Source organism: Magnolia sinica, chromosome 7 (genome assembly GCF_029962835.1).
Source record: "Magnolia sinica isolate HGM2019 chromosome 7, MsV1, whole genome shotgun sequence".
NCBI classification, from domain to species: Eukaryota; Viridiplantae; Streptophyta; class Magnoliopsida; order Magnoliales; family Magnoliaceae; genus Magnolia; species Magnolia sinica.
This window is the reverse complement of record NC_080579.1, coordinates 29398123-29417366: the sequence shown is the minus strand read 5'-3', so window position 1 is coordinate 29417366 and position 19244 is coordinate 29398123. Positions and strand designations below refer to the sequence as shown.

The window sequence follows — 19244 nt, the reverse complement described above, 5'->3', positions numbered from 1 at the left end:
TGATTGTCTTTTAAAAGACATCAATACACAATTATAAATCAAAAGATTACAAAAAACAAGTGCACATAATAGGTTTTCTTTGTATGGGGCCCTAATCTATGCACTGTCGAACTGAATTGATGCAAGTATATTCATATAATTTATAAATGTAAGAAGACATGTGGAAACACAAGTTATACATTTAAAAGCAAAAGAAGAATCACTAGATTAGGTTACATACATGTTTGATTTTATGTTTGGACAGATTAATTGCAACTGATTTGCGAGAAATTGAGAATTTTTTTTTTTTTTTTTTTTTTTTTCATTTTTCCACTACTCGGTTCTTCTCCTCCAATGTTGAAATTGAAGCTCCCAATCCATGATTTTTCACGCAAAACATGAAAAATCATGGATTTGTAACAATTTGACATTAATTTAACATGATTTACAGTAGAAAAAAAGGATTGAAAATAAAAAATGCCCACCGGATCGAACATGTGGGATATATCCCACTACTTGTGTGTTTCGTATCCCACATGTGGGATACAAGATATATCGTGGAATATATTGGCCCATATCGTTGATATTTTAAACACTGGGACTACCTATAGGGGTCTCCTTAATCTGCGGGATTCACCAGAAACAAAGCCTTCTAATATTTGTCACATTGAGAAGAATAAGAGAGAAGAAGAGAGAAGCTTTTGGGGGAAATGTTTGTGTAGAGATCAGAAAATCTATTGCACCCTAATCTTTATTATTAAACCCTATCAACTAAAAGAAATGGGGTGCATTGGGAGCAAAAAATTACGATACACCCACGCCCATATAAAAGATATTTTTCAACACATACACCTATTGCCCATACACATGTACACTAACTCTACGTTTCCTAAACTCCCCATCAAGCTAGAGCAAAGATGTCACACATGCCTAGTTTGCACATAATAGATTGAAGATGAGAAGGATGTATGAAGAATATTTGCCAGTTGATCATATGACCTGGCATGAGTACAAAGTAGTCTAGATGTGATCCTCTCGCAAACGGAGTGACAATAAACTTCCATGTGTTTTGTCCATTCATGAAAGACAGGATTGATTAACCACACTAACATCATATGCAATATGTTTATTTTTTCAAAGGTAACGATATTTTCTTGAATAAGTGCCGAGATGGCGCACAAAACTACGACCCAAACAAAGGGAAAAATTGAATCCCACAAGGGATTTAATACAAGAGGCCAATTCCATTACATAAAGTTTCACCCTGCTGAAAACCTCCACTGTTGAGCTACTAATATTTTGAAAACATCTCCCGTTCCTTTCCCTAGCAAACAAGAACATCTTTGGAACAATTCTTTCTTGCTTCCTAAGCTTGTTATTGTGCCAAACCAAGGAAAAATCACCCATTGATGCCACATCTTGAATAGGCTAAACTACACCTTGCAAGCAGTGTTTCGAATAGCACCCATAGCATTAACAAATAGCGTAAATCCCCTGTAGGGCCGTACACGAGCCAAGCTAGCTTGAAAAGCTTGCTCGGCATGGCTCGATCTAGCTCGGCTTGAATGACGACTCGAGGCGAGCCAAGCTTCATATGACCCAGCTCGTTTTGAAAACGAGCCGAGTTCAAACATAGTGGAGTTTGACTCGACTCGGCTCGAAGCTCAAGCTCGGCTTGACTTGAATATATATTATATTATATTATTTTATATTTAAAAATAAAAAAGTTAAAACTTAAACCCTACCTTACCCATCCATCCATTTCTTACCCTTTCCCTTCCTTTCCTAACCCGCCATGCCCGAGCTCAATATGTGGACCCCACCTCAATGTGTGTGTGTGGTATATCTACACTGTTCATACTTTTTGCCAACTCATTTTAGGGCATGGGCTAAAAAATAAAGCTGATCCAATTCTTAGGTGGACCACACCAGAAGAAACAACGGGCCTTTAGGAAGTTTTTAATGGTGGATCACACCACAGGAAAAAATGGTTAATGACCATTGAAAACCTTTTATGGGTCACAAGTTTTAGAACAAGCTAATATTACTTCTTTTTTGCTTTTTTTCATTTAGATCTGTATGACCTTATCAACAGGTTGGATGTTCAATAAACATTACTATGGACGCTAGGAAGCTTTTAAGGTGGAAGTTCAATGATCACTTTTTCTAGTAGTGTGGTCTACTTGAAACTTGTATGGGCTTCATTTTTGGGTTCGTATCCTAAAATAATCTGGAAAAATAGATGGACAACGTGGATGTATAACACACATATCGAGGTGGGCCCTACAGTCAGGGCCTCACCCACATCGCTGGTTTCAGGGTCTTGCCCAAGTTGTGCTCGTCCTGGTGGATGCGGATTTCCTACAAAAGTAGGAAGTTCCTGCACTGGAATGTTGATGTAGGACCAATGCATGAGCCAAATATTATGTGAGATCAAGCATCAAGATTAAGTTATTCAACAAAAGAACATAAAACTTGCAATTATCATTCGCCGATACCAACTAAACCATAAGAATATCATGCATAATCCTAGCATAGGTTACCAACATCGTAGTACAAGATCATTAAATAAAAGAAACTAGGATCCAATGGATGTAGGGACATCCAATTAGCATATGTTAAAGGCTTTTTTTAATTTTTTTTTTTTTTTAAATTTAAGTAGAAGACTTAATACACCCTAGGGTGAAATTAGGGTTAAAGAAATTGAGAAATCTATTAATAAATTGGGTGAATTGGTTAAGGGGATTGATGGATTTAGGTATTGGTAGAGGGGAATTAAGGTTTTGGCTGAAGGGAAGTTAGGGATTTTGGGGAAAAGACAAGAGGGTTTTGATTTAAGGGTGATGGGAAGCCAAAAGGCTCAAGGTGTGGCCATACGGTCACACGTGAGGGTAGGTTGGATGGGTTTAAGTCTTCTAGGGTTTGGATTGTTGATGGGTGTGGGAATGTGAGGTTTTAGAAGAAGACGAAGATCTGGGATGGGAGAATTAAAGAAGAAAATACCTTGATGGATAATGAAAGGGTGATCTTGTAAGGATAGATAGAGACCTCATACTTCCGTTGATGAAGATTAGCCTCACACCAATCTCCCTTCCAAATCACATGGAAGTATTTTCAAATCTCATGAAGATGGAAGAAGAAGAAAAGAGAAAAAGCCTCTTTTTTTTTTCCCCACAAAACCTAATGAGTGAGAGAGTCGCACGCTCACCCTCTTTTTATAGATTCAACAAGTTTTACTAATTACAAAAAACACCGTCTTATGAAATTTTAATTAAAAAAAGACCCTAGTCTAAATAGAATTTATTAAATCACTCATAAAAGGTGTCCAAACATAAAATAATCAAAACTAAATCCTAAACGATGATAAAATCTTAAAAAAAAAAAACTGATGTGGACGATCTAAGATCAATGGCCAAATCATATGATTTATGCGATCCAACGGCCTGATCGTCATGTCCCTCCAATCTAACTATCTAGATCACTCCATGTAGCAACTCATGTGCATCTTCTTAATGGTGGGTCTTCCGGATGCTTGCACATGCACTTGGGGTCTTCAACATGATCACGGGTTGTCGCCTAGCCACAGGGAAATCGGTGTAGCCTGCCTTCTCTGATACGTACACAATGGTGTACGTGAAGTGATGTTCTCATCAGATGTTAGGTGGGGCCCTTGTGATGTTTGTGAGAAATCCACACCTTCCATTCATTTTGTGAGTTCATTTTTAGGACATGCGACCAAAAATGATGTGGATCCAAAACTCAAGTGGGTTAGACGAGAGGAAAAACTGGGGAAAGTTTCCTACCGTTGAAACCTTCCTGGGATCTACCTTGATCTTTATATGCCATCCAAACCATTTATAAAGTCATTCATATTCAGATGAAGTGAAAACACCCAAAACTTAGCCCGATATGAAACTTTGTGGCCATACGAAAGTTTCAAACGGTGGTCATTGAATCCCCACGGTTTCCTCTTATGCAGCCCACTTGAGTTTTGGATCCATCCACCTCATTTTTTGTCTCATGTCCTAAAATGAACTCCCAAAATGGATGGACGGTCTGGATTTATCACAAACAATACGGTGGGCCCCACCTAGCATCCTAGAGCAGGAACTTCCTATGGAAGGCTTTCACGGGAAATCCATGTCCTGTCCTAGCGAGGGTAATGCCCAATCCACGCATAATGGTAATGTGGGTGGGACCCTAATTGTGTGCCCCACCATGATGTATGTGTTGTATCTACACCATCCATCCATTTGGAGAGATCATTCTAGGTTATGAGCCAAAGAATTGATTGACGCCGATCCAAAGCTCAAGTGGATCCCACGACAGAAAGCAATGGGAACAGTGACGCCCACTATTGAAACCTTCGTAGGGCCCACCATGATATTTATTTCAAATCCAACCTGTTCATAAGGTCACACAGACAAGGTGTCCCGTATCTGTTACGATATGGTTGTACGTTACGTAATGGTAACGGCCCAGGCCGTTACGCGATACGGGGTTGAAACGGGCACCCCCCCGATTCTGTGATCGTAACGGCCGTTATGGAGCCGTTACGGGCCATAACGGCCGTTACGGACCCGTAACGACTGTTACAGAAATAGGGTTTAAAAAAAAAAGAAAAAGAAAATAAAATACGTACCCTTTTTTTTTTTTTTTCTTCTTCTTCTCAGGCTACAGCTGTGGCCCCCCCTCTCATTTTCTCCTCCTCCTTCTCAGGCTGCAGTTGCAGCTCTTGTTTTCCCCTTCTCTCTCATTTTGTCTTTCTTTCCCACTCGTTTTCTTCTTCTCTCCATTTCCCTTTCTTTCCCTCTCATTTTTTCTTTTTCCCTCTCATTTCACTCTCCCTCTCTCTCGGTCAGGAAAAGAATGGAAGCGGATTGCCTGGTGTACCACACACCAGCTATCGCTGCTGTAGGTACGTGTCGTGCGAAGACGAGCACTGATGCTGGAAGCGGATGGGCTGGTGTACCACTGCAGCTATATAGATGATGTAGGTACGTGTCATGCGGAGACGAGCACTGACGCTCCTCGAGCTTCGAGCTGTACGAACGGTTCAAAGGAGATCAAAGTTACATGGGCCCCATAGGAGATCATTTTAGATCATTATCCAAAAAATGAATCATATCCAAAGATCAGGTGGACCACACCACAAATAGCAGCGGAGATAATGATTTTCACCTTTAAACAATTCGTAGGCCCACCATAACGTTTATTTTCAATCCAATATGTTCATAAGGTCACAAAGACCTGTATGAAGAGGATTTTTTTTTTTTTTTTCATATTGATCGAAAACTTCTATGCCCCAAAAAGGGTTTCAATGGTAGACGTTCAATTCCCCACTAGTTTTTGCAGTGTGGTCCACTTGATAGTTAGATCTGTCTTATTTTTCATCTCAAGCCTTAAGACGAGCTCACAAAATGGATGCACGGTTTGGATATAACACATACCTCATGATCAGACCCACAGAACTTGCTAACGTCAATACAACAGCTATATAGGTGAGGTACACCAGCCAATCCATGCTACCCATCAGTTTTTCCTGATCATTTCAAGGCATGGTCCCTAAAATGACACAGATCCAGATCTCAAGTGGACCACACAGTAGGATTGAATGCCCATTGTTAAAAACTTATTTACCATCAAAACTACTGATAAGGTTGCATGGACTTGGATCAAGGAAAACAAAAGTCGCAGCTTAATATATATATATATATATATATATATATATATATATATATATAAAATAATAATAATAATAATAAAAGTTTTAATTGTGGGAATTCAATCCCTATTGTGTGGTCCACCTTAGATATGGATCGACCTCATTTTTGGACCATGCCTTAAATGATTTGATAAAACGGATGGATGTCATTGATATACAATACATACATCGTGGTGGGCCCTATGTACATGGCTGTAAAAATTGTCCATGAGGCATACATTATCTTAAAATTAATAAATTAAATTATGGCACTATTGTTGCCATGTCACAATTCCAAAATTAAATTATTTAAATGATTTTCACCGTTAATTTGCAAACACTTGTTTTGCTGAAATAGGATCATTTGATATTTTTCATTTATCATTGTTCAATAAATATCCACCAATCCATTAGTGAGGTAAGTGCCAATAGATTGCATGAATTTAACATTGATTTGGGGCATCAAATGGTCCACCAAATCAGTTCTAAATTAACAACACTATTTACGTGAATATAATTTCAAATTTTTTCTTATGATTTATTGGGAAAAATTATATTAATTTGTTAGATATATGAATTATATAATTGGACATAAAAGTCCCTAGATTGTATGTTGAAATAAAATGTACACAAGTCACAAGGTATGTAATACACCAAACCTACAAATATGAGATATTTTGGTATTAGATTCATTCTAATTAATTCATATTAATATTATATAGTTAAATAATTAAATATAAAATATCTATAGCCAATACCAGGTTGTCTGGTTCATAAATTCATCAGATAGTCCGATACAGCTTCTTACCAAAGAATGGATCGTTACACCACCATAAACATGTTCCAATTTATAAATGAATGCATATTTGGAATGCTTAGAATATTCCGGATTTAATTCATATTTTTTTCATATTTTTTTGGCAATTTTTATTCTTTTTTTTTTTGCAGCGTTATGGGCCGTTACGCCCCCGTATCGCTGATACACCCTGGTATCGGTATCGGTATCGGTATCGGTATCGGTATCGGTGGGCACCGTTACGCCAACCGATACTGATACGGGATACCTTGCACACAAACCTAGATGAAGGGAAAAAAACAAATATAAGCTTGATTGAAAACTTCTGTAAACCCTAAGAAATTTTCAATGGTAGACAATCAATTCACATTGTTAATTATATTATGGACCATCTAAGATTTGGGTCTGCTTCATTTTTGGGATCATGCCCTAAAATGAGCTTTCAAAATGGATGGATGATATGGATGTAAGGCACATACATTACAGTGGGCCCTACAGTTAGGGATCCACCAAAATCGCACCTGAGTTGGGGTACTCCCCAAACCGCATTGACAAAGTGGGCGAGACCCTGACCGTGGGCCCTACCATGATGTATGTGTTATTTCTACACTGTCCATCCATTTGGAGAGATCTTTTTAGGGCATGAGCCAAAGAATGAGGCTGATCCTAAGCTCAAGTAGACCCCACCATAGAAAACAGCGGGGACTGACTCTCACCATTGAAATTTAAAACTTTCCTAGGGCCCACCATGATGTTTATCTAAGATCCAACCTATTCATAAGTTTAGGAAGATATGGATGAAGGGAAAACACAAATATCAGCGTGATCGAAAACACCTATGACCCTCAAGAAGTTTTTAATGGTAAGCGTTCAATCCCCACTATTTTTTTGTGATGGGTCCATTTGAGCTTTGGATATGACTCATTCTTTGTCTCATGACCTAAATTGATCTCCCCAAACGTATGGATAGAATGGATATAAAATATATACATAAATGTGGGCCTCGTTGTAAGGGCCACACGGTCTTAAATGCAGCTGAAGTTGCACCGAATCCACTCCCTTTTAAGCACTCCCAACTCCGTTTGAAAGATGAAACCCGCTCGTCTTCTTCTCCGTTAAAGCCATAGTATCGCAGCTGCAAATCCCTGCGATTTCGTTCAATAGGCCAAAAAATTCGCCCGGATTTCATTAAAAAAAAATCCCTACCCAAGTCCCCAAAACCTCGGTGTAAATTTTGTTTTATTTAAGCAATTCTCTTCGGAAGAAAAAAGGGGTTTCAAAGTTTTCTTATCTGATCCGACGCACTCGGCAATTGGCCCACTAAATCCAGTCAAAGGCTACTCCCACAGGTAGATCTAAAGGTAAGAGAGATTTTCCTATATATATTTATATATATATTTTTTGAAATTTATGAAACTGGTAGAGGGGATTTGGCCACTCTTGCCGAAAACGATGCTTGTTTTATTGATACCAGGGGTAGTTGGTTATAGGAAGATTCCTTAGTAGGTGGCTATAGAAAGATATCGTGGATATCGACGATATCGTGTATACAATCAATTGAAAATCACGATAAATTACAATATATCATCGATATTGCACGATATTTTGCGATATATCACATGATATATAGAATTCCATTATTATTATTATTATTATTATTATTATTATTATTATTATTATTATTATTATTGTTTGTTTTTGCATTTCTGAGGGCATTCTGAGGTGTTTCGTATCACTAGCCAACGATAAGGATAATATCGGCCGATAGCATCGATATTACGAACATTGATCACAAGCATGTTACAAAGAGAACAAACAATGAATAGTCGAGTCATAATGCGATGCATTGCAGGCCAGTAGGGGCTTCACACTAAGGGCAACAACCCACATTGGTCCCTATACCTAACGTGCGAATAGTCCTATGTTGAGGACCGTGGCCCATGAATATGGGTCACTTAGACTATATTTATGCATCCACAATCCTGAATGCATGAATATCGTACCTGTTCGCATGTCGCATCTGTACCATTATTGCCAAAATCATAATCATAAACTTCGGCGCCATTCCCTCACAATGAACCATATATGGAATTTTTTGTCACGCTCAGGATCAGGACTAAGCTCCCTCGGATAGTGTCTATGACTCATATTTCTCAAATGAGGCAATCTTTGGGCTCGTCACATGTGTAGGGACGTGATGGCCTAACTCTAGATGCATGTATGATCAGGATGAAGAGTTTCAAATAAATAAATTAATCAACTAACTGTTCTCAATCAAAGGAATTAGGCAAATCTCAACACATAAATGAGATCATTCCCTTAGGATCATGCTGCCTGGCATAAAATCACGTAAACAATAAAAATGGAGGACCTAGGGATATGAGGATATCCCTTATCTAGTATAAGTCAGCCCACAATCAAGTTTGGAAATGATTCTCCTGAGTAACCTTCCCTCTTTTCCGTTCAAACCAAAAGGGTATATCCAGAGAGGAACAAAAGGGATGAAGAAGAGAGATGGGTTCGAGATGAGAACGAGATTGAGTACGAATTTTAGGATATCAAAGAAAAAGACAGTTGATAGTTACCTTTTCTTGCACCTCGAAGATCTAGAAAGAAGGAAACCTGAAGCCGGGGTAGAATCCTCAACACGCAAGGGTCAATCCTGAAATACTAATCTCTTGAATAAAGAAGAAGAAAAGATACGAATTTCTATTCATTCAATAATAATAATTAGGGTTTCTCACAGTATATATATAAGCCATGGAAAAAGTAAAAGTGCACTAAAGCTTCTAAAAACAAGGAAAATAACAAAAATACGAAAAAGTAAAAAGTGCACTAAAGGGTATATCCCGAAACAAGGAAAAGAACAAAAAAACGCCTAAAACTAAAAAAAACCCGCACGACAGGGTGTGAAATCTGCCTCACGAGCCTGTGATTAGGGTGCAATCATGCCGCTACCGCACTCATAGCGCGTCAGAAAATGGGTCAAATGCACCTGACGCCCATCCACATCAACTCTTCTCTTGTACTCTGTCAGCGACACCTCCTGTTCTGGTACACTTTAAAGGGTGCACTACTGATGTCCGCATCAATTCTCCTTGGGTAGGAACCTTAATCTCTTGAACAAATCGGGGGTCAATGCGCTGCAGTTTTCTCTGTGATCCAAGAGTTATCTGTAGCGGGCCTATTCCTCCATTTGACTAGGAATTTCCGGAAACCGCCTCCGAGTCTAAAATTTCCTCTATCTCGTCCCTTCGCGGTGCAGGTGGAAGAGAAGGTAAGATGGGTATAGGAAAGTCAGGTTGTGGCCAAGGTCCATATATAATGGGGGTCTGGAAAGAAACATGAGAATCAGTAGATAGAGGTAATGGCTCATGATAGGGAACTAGATCTTCCACATTAAATGTGGAAGCTGGGTATAGGAAAGTCAGGTTGTGGCCAAGGTCCATATATAATGGGAGTCTGGAAAGAAACAGGAGAATCAATAGATAGAGGTAATGGCTCGTGATAGGAAACTAGATCTTCCACATTAAATGTGGAACTGATGCCCATGGTAGCTGGGATATCAACAACATAAGCATTAGACCCTAACCTTTCACAATTTTATATGGGTCTATGATACAGGCATAAAGCTTCTTCATGGATCAGGTGGAAATCGATTAGACCTAATACGAACCATGACGTCATCTCCAGGTTGAAATTCCATAAATCTCCTGTGAGTGTAACAAAAAGTTTATAATGTTCATTACTTGAATTAATCTTCCTCCTAATCTCACTATGCAATGCATGTATATGCTAGATGAAGGACTCTCCTGATTCTGAAGGACGCCGTGGGGTAGCTATGAGGATCAAATCTATGGGGACTCGGGGGACCTAAAATAATTTCAAACGGGCTCATTCCTGTGGACTTATTCATTGAAGAATTATGCTCGAACTGTGCTGTGAGAAGAACCGTGTCCCAGGTTCCGTGGCGGTCTCCAACCAGACATCTCAACAAATTCCCTAGGCTACGGTTCACTGCCTCAATTTGACCATCCGACTAGGGATGATATGTTGAAGAAAACTAGAGCCCTATGCCCAAAGATGCCAGAGAGTCTTCCAAAAATAACTAGTGAACCTAGTATCTCTGTCAGACACAATGGATCTAGGTACTCCATGAAGTCGCACATCCTCCTGAAAGAATAACTTAGCAATGTGGGAGGCATTTGAAGTCTTATAATAGGATAGGAAATGAGCCATTGTAGAAAATCGATCAACAACCACGAGTATGGAGTCGTGCTTACGAATAGTCTTAGGAAGCCCAAGTATGAAGTTCATACTGACATCCTGCCACGAGGCATGTGGAACTGGCAAAAGAGTATATAAACCTATATTTTGCTTCCTCTACTTTGCCAGTTGACATGTCCGCACTACCCTACAATCTTAGCCACATCTCGCTGGAGATTAGGCCAATAAAAACGATCAGACACAAGGGTAACTGTTTTATCTCGACCAAAGTGACCTGCCATCCCTCCAACATGCAACTCCCAAAGTAGAAAATCACGGAGGGATGTGCATGGGATACAGAGCTTGTCCCCTCTAAAAAGATATCCATCTGTAAGGACGAACTCTACACTCCTCAAGGGCGGGTCACTAGACAATGACGCGTAAATGATCCTAAAATTAGGACGGTTTGAGTACTCACCCTTGAGTTGCTCTGCCTGTTACTTCAATACTCATGGATTGCAACATCATGATATGACGGTAAGTGCGTCAGCAACCTTATTATCTTTTTCAGCCTTGTGCTTAAGCACAAACGTGTACTCTTGAAGAAACTGTGCCCCCCCTTGGCACGCATAAGGCTCAACTTCTTTTAAGAGCTCAAACATTTCAAGGCCTCATGATCAGAGAACAGGATGAATTCTTGTGGTAATAAATAATGCTGCCAATGGCGCAATGATTGCACGACATTGTTTAGCCTCGTTCAACTTCTCATTGAAAACGGCCACATCATGCCCCTCTTGGCTTAACACTTCGCATATGGCAATTCCTGATGCATCACATGTTATCTCAAAGGCTTTGGTAAAGTCAGGTAGACGCATGACTGGCACTTCCGTCATCTTCTTAATTACTGAGAAAGCCCGTGCCATGGCTTTCGTCCATTGAAACTCCCCTTCTCGTATATAATCTATGATGGAAGCCATAATCGAGCTAAATCCACGGATTGACCGTCGATAGAATGTAGCTAGGCTATGAAAGCTTCGCACGTCGTGTATGGTATGCGGCTTAAGCCAATTGACAATGGCCTTGACTTTCTCAAGGTCTGCAGACATACTCTCTGACGATACAACGAAACCTAGGAAGATAACTGAGAGGTCAAGAAGGGACATTCTGTCAAGATCATGCCCCTTGGCATAAAATCACGTAAACAGTAAAAATGAAGGACCTAGGGATATGAGGATATCCCATATTTAACATAAGTCAACCCACAATCAAGTTTGGATCTGATTCTCTTGACTAACTATCCCTCTTTTCCGTTCAAATCAAAAGAGTATATCCAGTGAGGAATGAAAGGGATGAAGAAGAGAGATGGGTTGGAGATGAGATCGAGTACGAATTCTAGGGCATCAAAGAAATAGACACTTGATACTTACCTTTTCTTGCACCTCGAAGATCCAGAAAGAAGGAAACCTAAAACCGGGGTAGAATCCTCAACACGCAAGGGTCAATCCTGAAATACTAATCTCTTGAATAAAGAGGAAGAAAAGATACGAATTTCTATTCATTCAATAATAATAAAATAGGGTTCTCACAGTGTATATACAAGTCATGGAAAAAGTAAAAGTGTACTAAAGACCCTAAAAACAAGGAAAAGAACAAAAAAACGGTTAAAAACTAAAAGCACCTGCACGACAGGGTTTGAAATCCGCCCCATGGGCGTGCGGTCAGGATGTAGTCATGCCACTCCTGCACTTATAATGCGTCAGAAAATGGGTCCGGCGTCCATCCACATCAACTCTTCTACTCCGGTACTCTGTCAGCCACGCCTCTTCTTCTGGTATACTCTAAAGGGTGCACTACTGATGTCCGCATCATCACACCTCTTCCCTATCTGACACTCAGCAGTGGACTTGGCCACCCGGTCTACAAATGGAGGCCGCATTTGTTTTCCCTACTTGACCATCGACAGTAGGGCCACCATCTCCAACTAATACACTCACCCAGTCCTAGTAGTAGGTAAGCTTGTTACACCTCTGCCTTCCCGGTCTCGATATTTGAGGGTCTTGGCACTTCATAACTTTGCTCGCCCGCTACTCGACCACGTTGGAAGGGACCCGTCGGCACCGACTTAACGAGCACAAAATCCATAGAATAGAACTACTTGGGTTCAAGGGCATGCCACTCGCAATCTCACAATACCATAAATAATATCTATTACAATACTCAATACCCCTCTAGATCTCGTCTAGGCATACAAACGAACAAAAGGGCCCAAATATCATGACATGCTCATGCATACGTGCCATGCATGCTTATATTATGAACCACTAAACAAGTCATCATGTGTACAATATCATATGTGGATGCTAGATTAAAATACAACGCCACTTTGCATTTCCTACCAAGTGTACCATGGGTCCTCTGGCCCCTTTCTCATAGTCCCTTGTTTGTGGTAGTCCATTTTAACTTACTCAAATGTGGACCAGATCATAGCCGAAATACTCATAAGCAATGGGCTTCATCATGGGCATAACCAAGGTCCAATAACATCAATCCCTACATCATGCATACATCACATGTCATCTACAACATTTATATGTCACATGTTATTTTCACCATGCGTACATCACGTGTTCTTATGGGCTTATTACATTATTGCCAATGGGCCGAATGAAACATGGAAACCAACCATCATTAAGCAATCACATCACATATGATCATATCCACACATTTCAGTCAATCACATTCAACACATGCATACACGACCTCATGTGCATTAAATATTAGATGAGCTTATCCTTTCAAGTAGTTGTGCCTTTTGGCACTTACAATTTGCCTTAGTTTGGGCTTCACATATGGCCTGGATAATAACCCATTGGTTTGGTTTATTTGGGCTTTTGAAGTGGCTCCACTATTGGGCTTAGTTTGGGCCTTGCCATAAGGCCTACTTCACTGCCCAAGACAATTTGCAGCATAGGTCTAACATGCATACACCAAGGTGGGCCACATGAGCTTCCAAAATTGATAGGCAGGGTGAATAGAAAATACATACTTCTCGAGTCGAGTCAAACTGAGTTAGGACTGACCCGACTCGATCCGGTTTTGAAATAGGCCCGACTCGAACTCGACTCGACTCAGTACCGAGTCTAGCATGCCTGAACCGATTCGAATCCAGGTCTGGCCTAGACTATTCTAGACCAAGTCTGACCCGGTCAAAAGTACCGAGTCGGTTCGAGTTGACACCGATTCGAATCGAGAGACGAGGGAGGGAGGGAATGGAGAGGAGAGGAGAAAGAGAGGAGGATGGTGGGTGGCTATCGGGATTGGAAGAGAGAGAGAGAGAGAGAGAGAGAGAGAGAGAGGGGGGGGGGGGGGGTGGTGATGGTGGTGGTGGGTGGCTACCGGCTTGGAAGAGGAGGGAGGGAGGGAGTGGAGAGGAGAGAGGGAGAGGAGGAGGAGGGTGGTGATGGTGATGGGTGGTTGCCGGGCTTGGAAGAGGAGGATAAGGGAAGGAGAGAGAGTTTGGGATCAGGTAGGGGTTGGGTGCGGTGTATATGGTTAGATATACTTAAAAATTAGGATTTTTTATTATATATATACCCGAATCCGAGTTGAGACGGTTTCAAATTGAGTCGAGTCTGACCGGATCAAGTTTCGGGTCATTACTAGGCAACTCGAACTCGACTTGGTTTGAATTTGGATTGGGCGAAGCTTGCTCTGTTTAGCCAACTCACCCATTCGGTTTAGGTCGAGTTGGGTCTGAATGAGTCGGACAAGTTGAGTCAGGCGAGTCGAGTCGTTCCATGCCTAGCTCTACTTCAAGGTGGGCTCTATGGTCAACCAGCCCACCTGATTTCTAGTAGGTGGTGTGGAGAACACGTGTTAGGATGGGCCCTAAGGTAAATGGGGCCCAGTCCACTGTTTTCGTATAGCGCGGTAGATTTGAATGTGCTTCATTTTGGGGATGCCCTCCAGTGGGCTTGACAAAATAGATGGATGGTGTGAATATACAACGCTTACATTAAGTGGGGTCCATAGTCAGTGGACCCACTGGATGGACAGAGTGGGTAAAGTTTATATATATATATATATATACTCCTACACATCCTGAGGGGCCTACAACCAAATGGACCACATGTATCAGCACATGCACACCAGGTGGGGTCCTCACAAGTTTTAACCAAATAAAAATCCAAGTTTCAGTTATTTCAGAAATGGGTTCGGCCTAGTTTTGGGCTCCACTTACAATCGCACGGGACCCTCTTTTGGCGAAGGAACACCACCCAGGGATAACCCCATATATGGGCTTCAAAACCCCCAAGGCAGGGCCTGCTGAATGTGCATGCACAATTTTCGGTGCAAGGCCAAACATGGCTACTATAAATTTCTGCACAACTTCAACTGGTCCCATTTTAGGACCTGATTACCAATCACATGGGGCCCATTTAGGCCGAAGTAAAAGGTCATTTTTCTAGCCTTATATATAGGTTAAAAAGCCCAAATGGTGGTCCCCACATAATTCGTACATGGGGCCTGCCACAGATGCTAAAAGTTGGTCCAAAATAAGAAAAATCAGACACTACAGTTTCCAAACTGGGGTCTGTCCCAAATTGGGGCTCATTTTTCAAACACTTGGGGCCCGTTTTCATCAAGGTGGTGGGACACCCTAACCCTCTGATACGAATACTAGACATTTCCCATGGGGGAACTCTTAGCTACAGAGCGTGGGGTCCATCAGGTATCAAATAGGGCTACCAGTAAGCAGTTCTAGTACTTAGATTTTTTTTTTTTTTTTTGAAAAACAGTAAGTAAAGAGGGATTTTGGGTTTGGTTGGATGATCTGGGGTGGTCCACTCTTTACTTGGCTTGATGGGGTTGTCCACTTACAAACTAGATGGTGGGACACACCTTGGCCCCACTTCTCTCTCTCTCTCTCTCTCTCTCTCTCTCTCTCTCTCACTTGGAAAAAATCTGGATTTTTTGCTAGGTGTTGGAGGGGATGAGTGTGAGAGAGCTCCCTCTCTTTTATAGAAAAGAGGGGCTGATGTGGAGCTTATGTGGCACTTTGTGGCAATACTATTGGCGGTAGAAAAGCAAAAGGATGAGGTGGCTAGCTAGTGGAATGTCTACTTTGCAATTCCTTGAATTCTCATTGCTGCTAGGTGTTGTTAAATGGAAAAGGTGATGGATGGGTGATGTGGAATGGCCTTGCACATGCATTGGACAAGTTGGTTCCTAAGCATGCATTGGTGGGTGGTTATGGAGGTGGTGTCAGTAGTGGATGTGAGGTGGAAGAATGTGTGGTGATTGGTTGTAGGTGATGATGTGGCAACACTAGGGGGCATGCATTGATTGGGTGGCTTGTTGAGGTGGCAAGAGGCATGGGATGAGTCATGATTTGGTGTACGAAGCATGGCCATGGGCAGCATTGGATGCGGTGACAGACTTTTATGTGTAGCTGATTTTGGAGTCTTTTATTGCCCGCCTTTCGAGTTTGTCTATTGAACCATCTGTTGTTAGCAGAGTTATTGAGGTGCAACAGGCAGATGAGTGAGTGTAGTCTCGCATGACTAAAGGGGCGTCAAGACTCTACTATTAAGATCAGGAATGCAAAGAGTTGTAACAACCCTACTTACTGCTAGGACCGGGTGAGGGTATTAGTTGGAGATGGTGGCCCAATGGCGATGGTCATGTAGGAAAAACAAATGCGGCTTATGTTGCTTAACCGGGTGGCCAAGTCTAGTGCCGAATGTTGGATGGGGAAGGAGTATGACTAGCCCAAAGATTGCCTCATTGGAAAAATATGGGTCATCTACCCCGTCCAAGGCAGCTTAGTCCTGATCTCGAGTGTGACAGAAACCTCTATGTATGTAAGCCATTGTGAGGGAATGGCGCCAAAATTTCTGATTATGATTATGGATACGGTTTTGGCTATGATGGTACAGATGCGACTTGCTGACAAGTACAGTATTCATGCGTTCGGGATTATGGATGTTTAAATATAGTCTAAGTACCACAATTCGTGGGCCATGGTCCCCAATAGGTATGTGACTATTCGGGATCGAGGCTCTATCATCTCGGAATCACTTTGCACGTTAGGTATGGGACTAACGTGGGTTGTAGCCCTTGTGTGAGGCCCCTATCGGCCCACGACGCAACGCATTACAACTCAACCATTCATTTTGTGTTCTCTTTGTAACATGCATACTTATGATAATATGCTTAACATGCTTAGCGGTAGTTTGTTATGTTCGAGGAAGGTCCAGGATAAGTCGTGCTCAACTTTCGACATGCAGTATGATCCGCGAGCTTATGTGCTCTTACCCATATTTTCTTATGTGCTTTTAGGACATTATCAGATCCAAGGTACATATAAACGTTGATGGATGCCCTTCTTATTGCTTTTTTCATTTTGAATTTTGGGCATGTAGACGTTATGAACTTTGGATGATACTTTAGTGATGTATGGATATGCTTTTGCCAATCCTTCCTTGGAAGGATTGGGTTGCCCTTTTGATTGATGGATGCTACGAGGATGCAATGCTTTACATTTCCATTGTAGCTTTAGCCTGCCTAACAATTTTTCCCTCCGCCAGAAGCCAGATTTGGAGGTTGGGAATTTGGTGAGCCCGTTTGCGAAGTTTGGTGCATGGCAAGGAATCTGGATCAGCCTGGGATCGGCGCCTGGCAAGTTGGAGAGCCCGACTGCCGGTTTCAGGGCACGTGACAGAGTAGATGGAAGAGGGAATGCATCACTACTAGATGGAGCAAGTGCAGTTAACTATGAGGAGAAATAAGGAGCATTGTTAAAGATTGTGACATCCTTGGAGATATATGTTTTTAGGTCATAGTACAATAAGAATTACCCAAGAAAATACACTTGATAGACTGAGGGGAGGCTAATCTCTAAAATGAACCTAACATTTCGACAAAACACACAACCAAGGGTCTTTGGGGGATTAGAGAACAGTTGGAGATCAGGTTTTAACATTTTTAGAGGATAACTATTTCCAACTGATAGAGTTGGCATTCTATTGATCATAGAGGTAGCAATTAGAATTGCTTCATCTTAATAGTTCTAAATATTCATCCTAATTAATATGGATCTGCTGACCTCTAGAAGATGACGGTTTTGAGGTTTTGAGATTCCATTCTATTGAGGTGTACAACAAGGTGTTCCGTAACGGTAACGGTGGCCGTAACAGCCACCACCGTTACCTTTACGATACGGGGCATGACAGCTATTACAACCTCATCACGGCTGTTACGGTCTCTCTTTTTTATATTTTTATTTATTGAAAAACCCCCCGAGAAACCTATATCTACCCGTAATGTTGATTAAAAAGTATGAAAAACCTGTATATGTCCTGTAATAGACCATTACGGGGCTATTACGACCTTTATAGGGGATGTAACGTGCTGTTAACGGCAATTGCAGGTCGTTTTTTTCCATAACGGTTGTTATGGCTGTTACGATCCCGTAACGTGTAACGGTTGCCACCGTTACCTTTACGTAACGGCCTTTACGGCCCCGTAACAGCCTTTACGGCACACCATGGTGTACAAGGACTGGATGTTTAGAATTTATACTATGATCACATAAACAACACTAATGATCATGGCATAGATATTCGTTTGCTTTGTCTAATGCAAACACTTTTATTTTCTTATCAAAACTGTGTGGGAACCATTTATGGAAAATTTCAACAGTGGATGACACTTTCACTTCTAGTTTTCATAAAATAAATCCACGTGAATCAGGAGAGTTCATAAATTAACAAGATAAAATATTTATATCCAAAAAACATAAATAACAGGGTAGGTCCTAACACATAAAAATGCATTCAACTAAAATGAGTTCAAAGATTGCAGATACTTGTTAATTTATCTTGTTGAATGCATTCAACAAGATGAAATATCTTGTTAATTTATGAATCAGGAGAGTTCATAAATTAACAAGATAAAATATTTATATCTAAAAAACATAAATAACAGGGTAGGTCCTAACACATAAAAATGCATTCAACTAAAATGAGTTCAAAGATTGCAGATACTTGTTAATTTATCTTGTTGAATGCATTCAACAAGATAAAATATCTTGTTAATTTATGAATCAGGAGAGTTCATAAATTAACAAGATAAAATATTTATATCCAAAAAACATAAATAACAGGGTAGGTCCTAACACATAAAAATGCATTCAACTAAAATGAGTTCAAAGATTGCAGATACTTGTTAATTTATCTTGTTGAATGCATTCAACAAGATGAAATATCTTGTTAATTTATGAATCAGGAGAGTTCATAAATTAACAAGATAAAATATTTATATCTAAAAAACATAAATAACAGGGTAGGTCCTAACACATAAAAATGCATTCAACTAAAATGAGTTCAAAGATTGCAGATACTTGTTAATTTATCTTGTTGAATGCATTCAACAAGATAAAATATCTTGTTAATTTATGAATCAGGAGAGTTCATAAATTAACAAGATAAAATATTTATATCCAAAAAACATAAATAACAGGGTAGGTCCTAACACAAAAATGCATTCAACTAAAAT

At 40.5% G+C, this 19244-nt stretch overlaps 1 protein-coding gene across 4 annotated transcripts in view; it reads left to right on the top strand.

The window, feature by feature from the left end:
• Nucleotides 1–19244, top strand: part of LOC131251259 (rho GTPase-activating protein 7) — a 107704-nt gene that overhangs the window by 81195 nt on the left and 7265 nt on the right. The window lies entirely within an intron of this gene.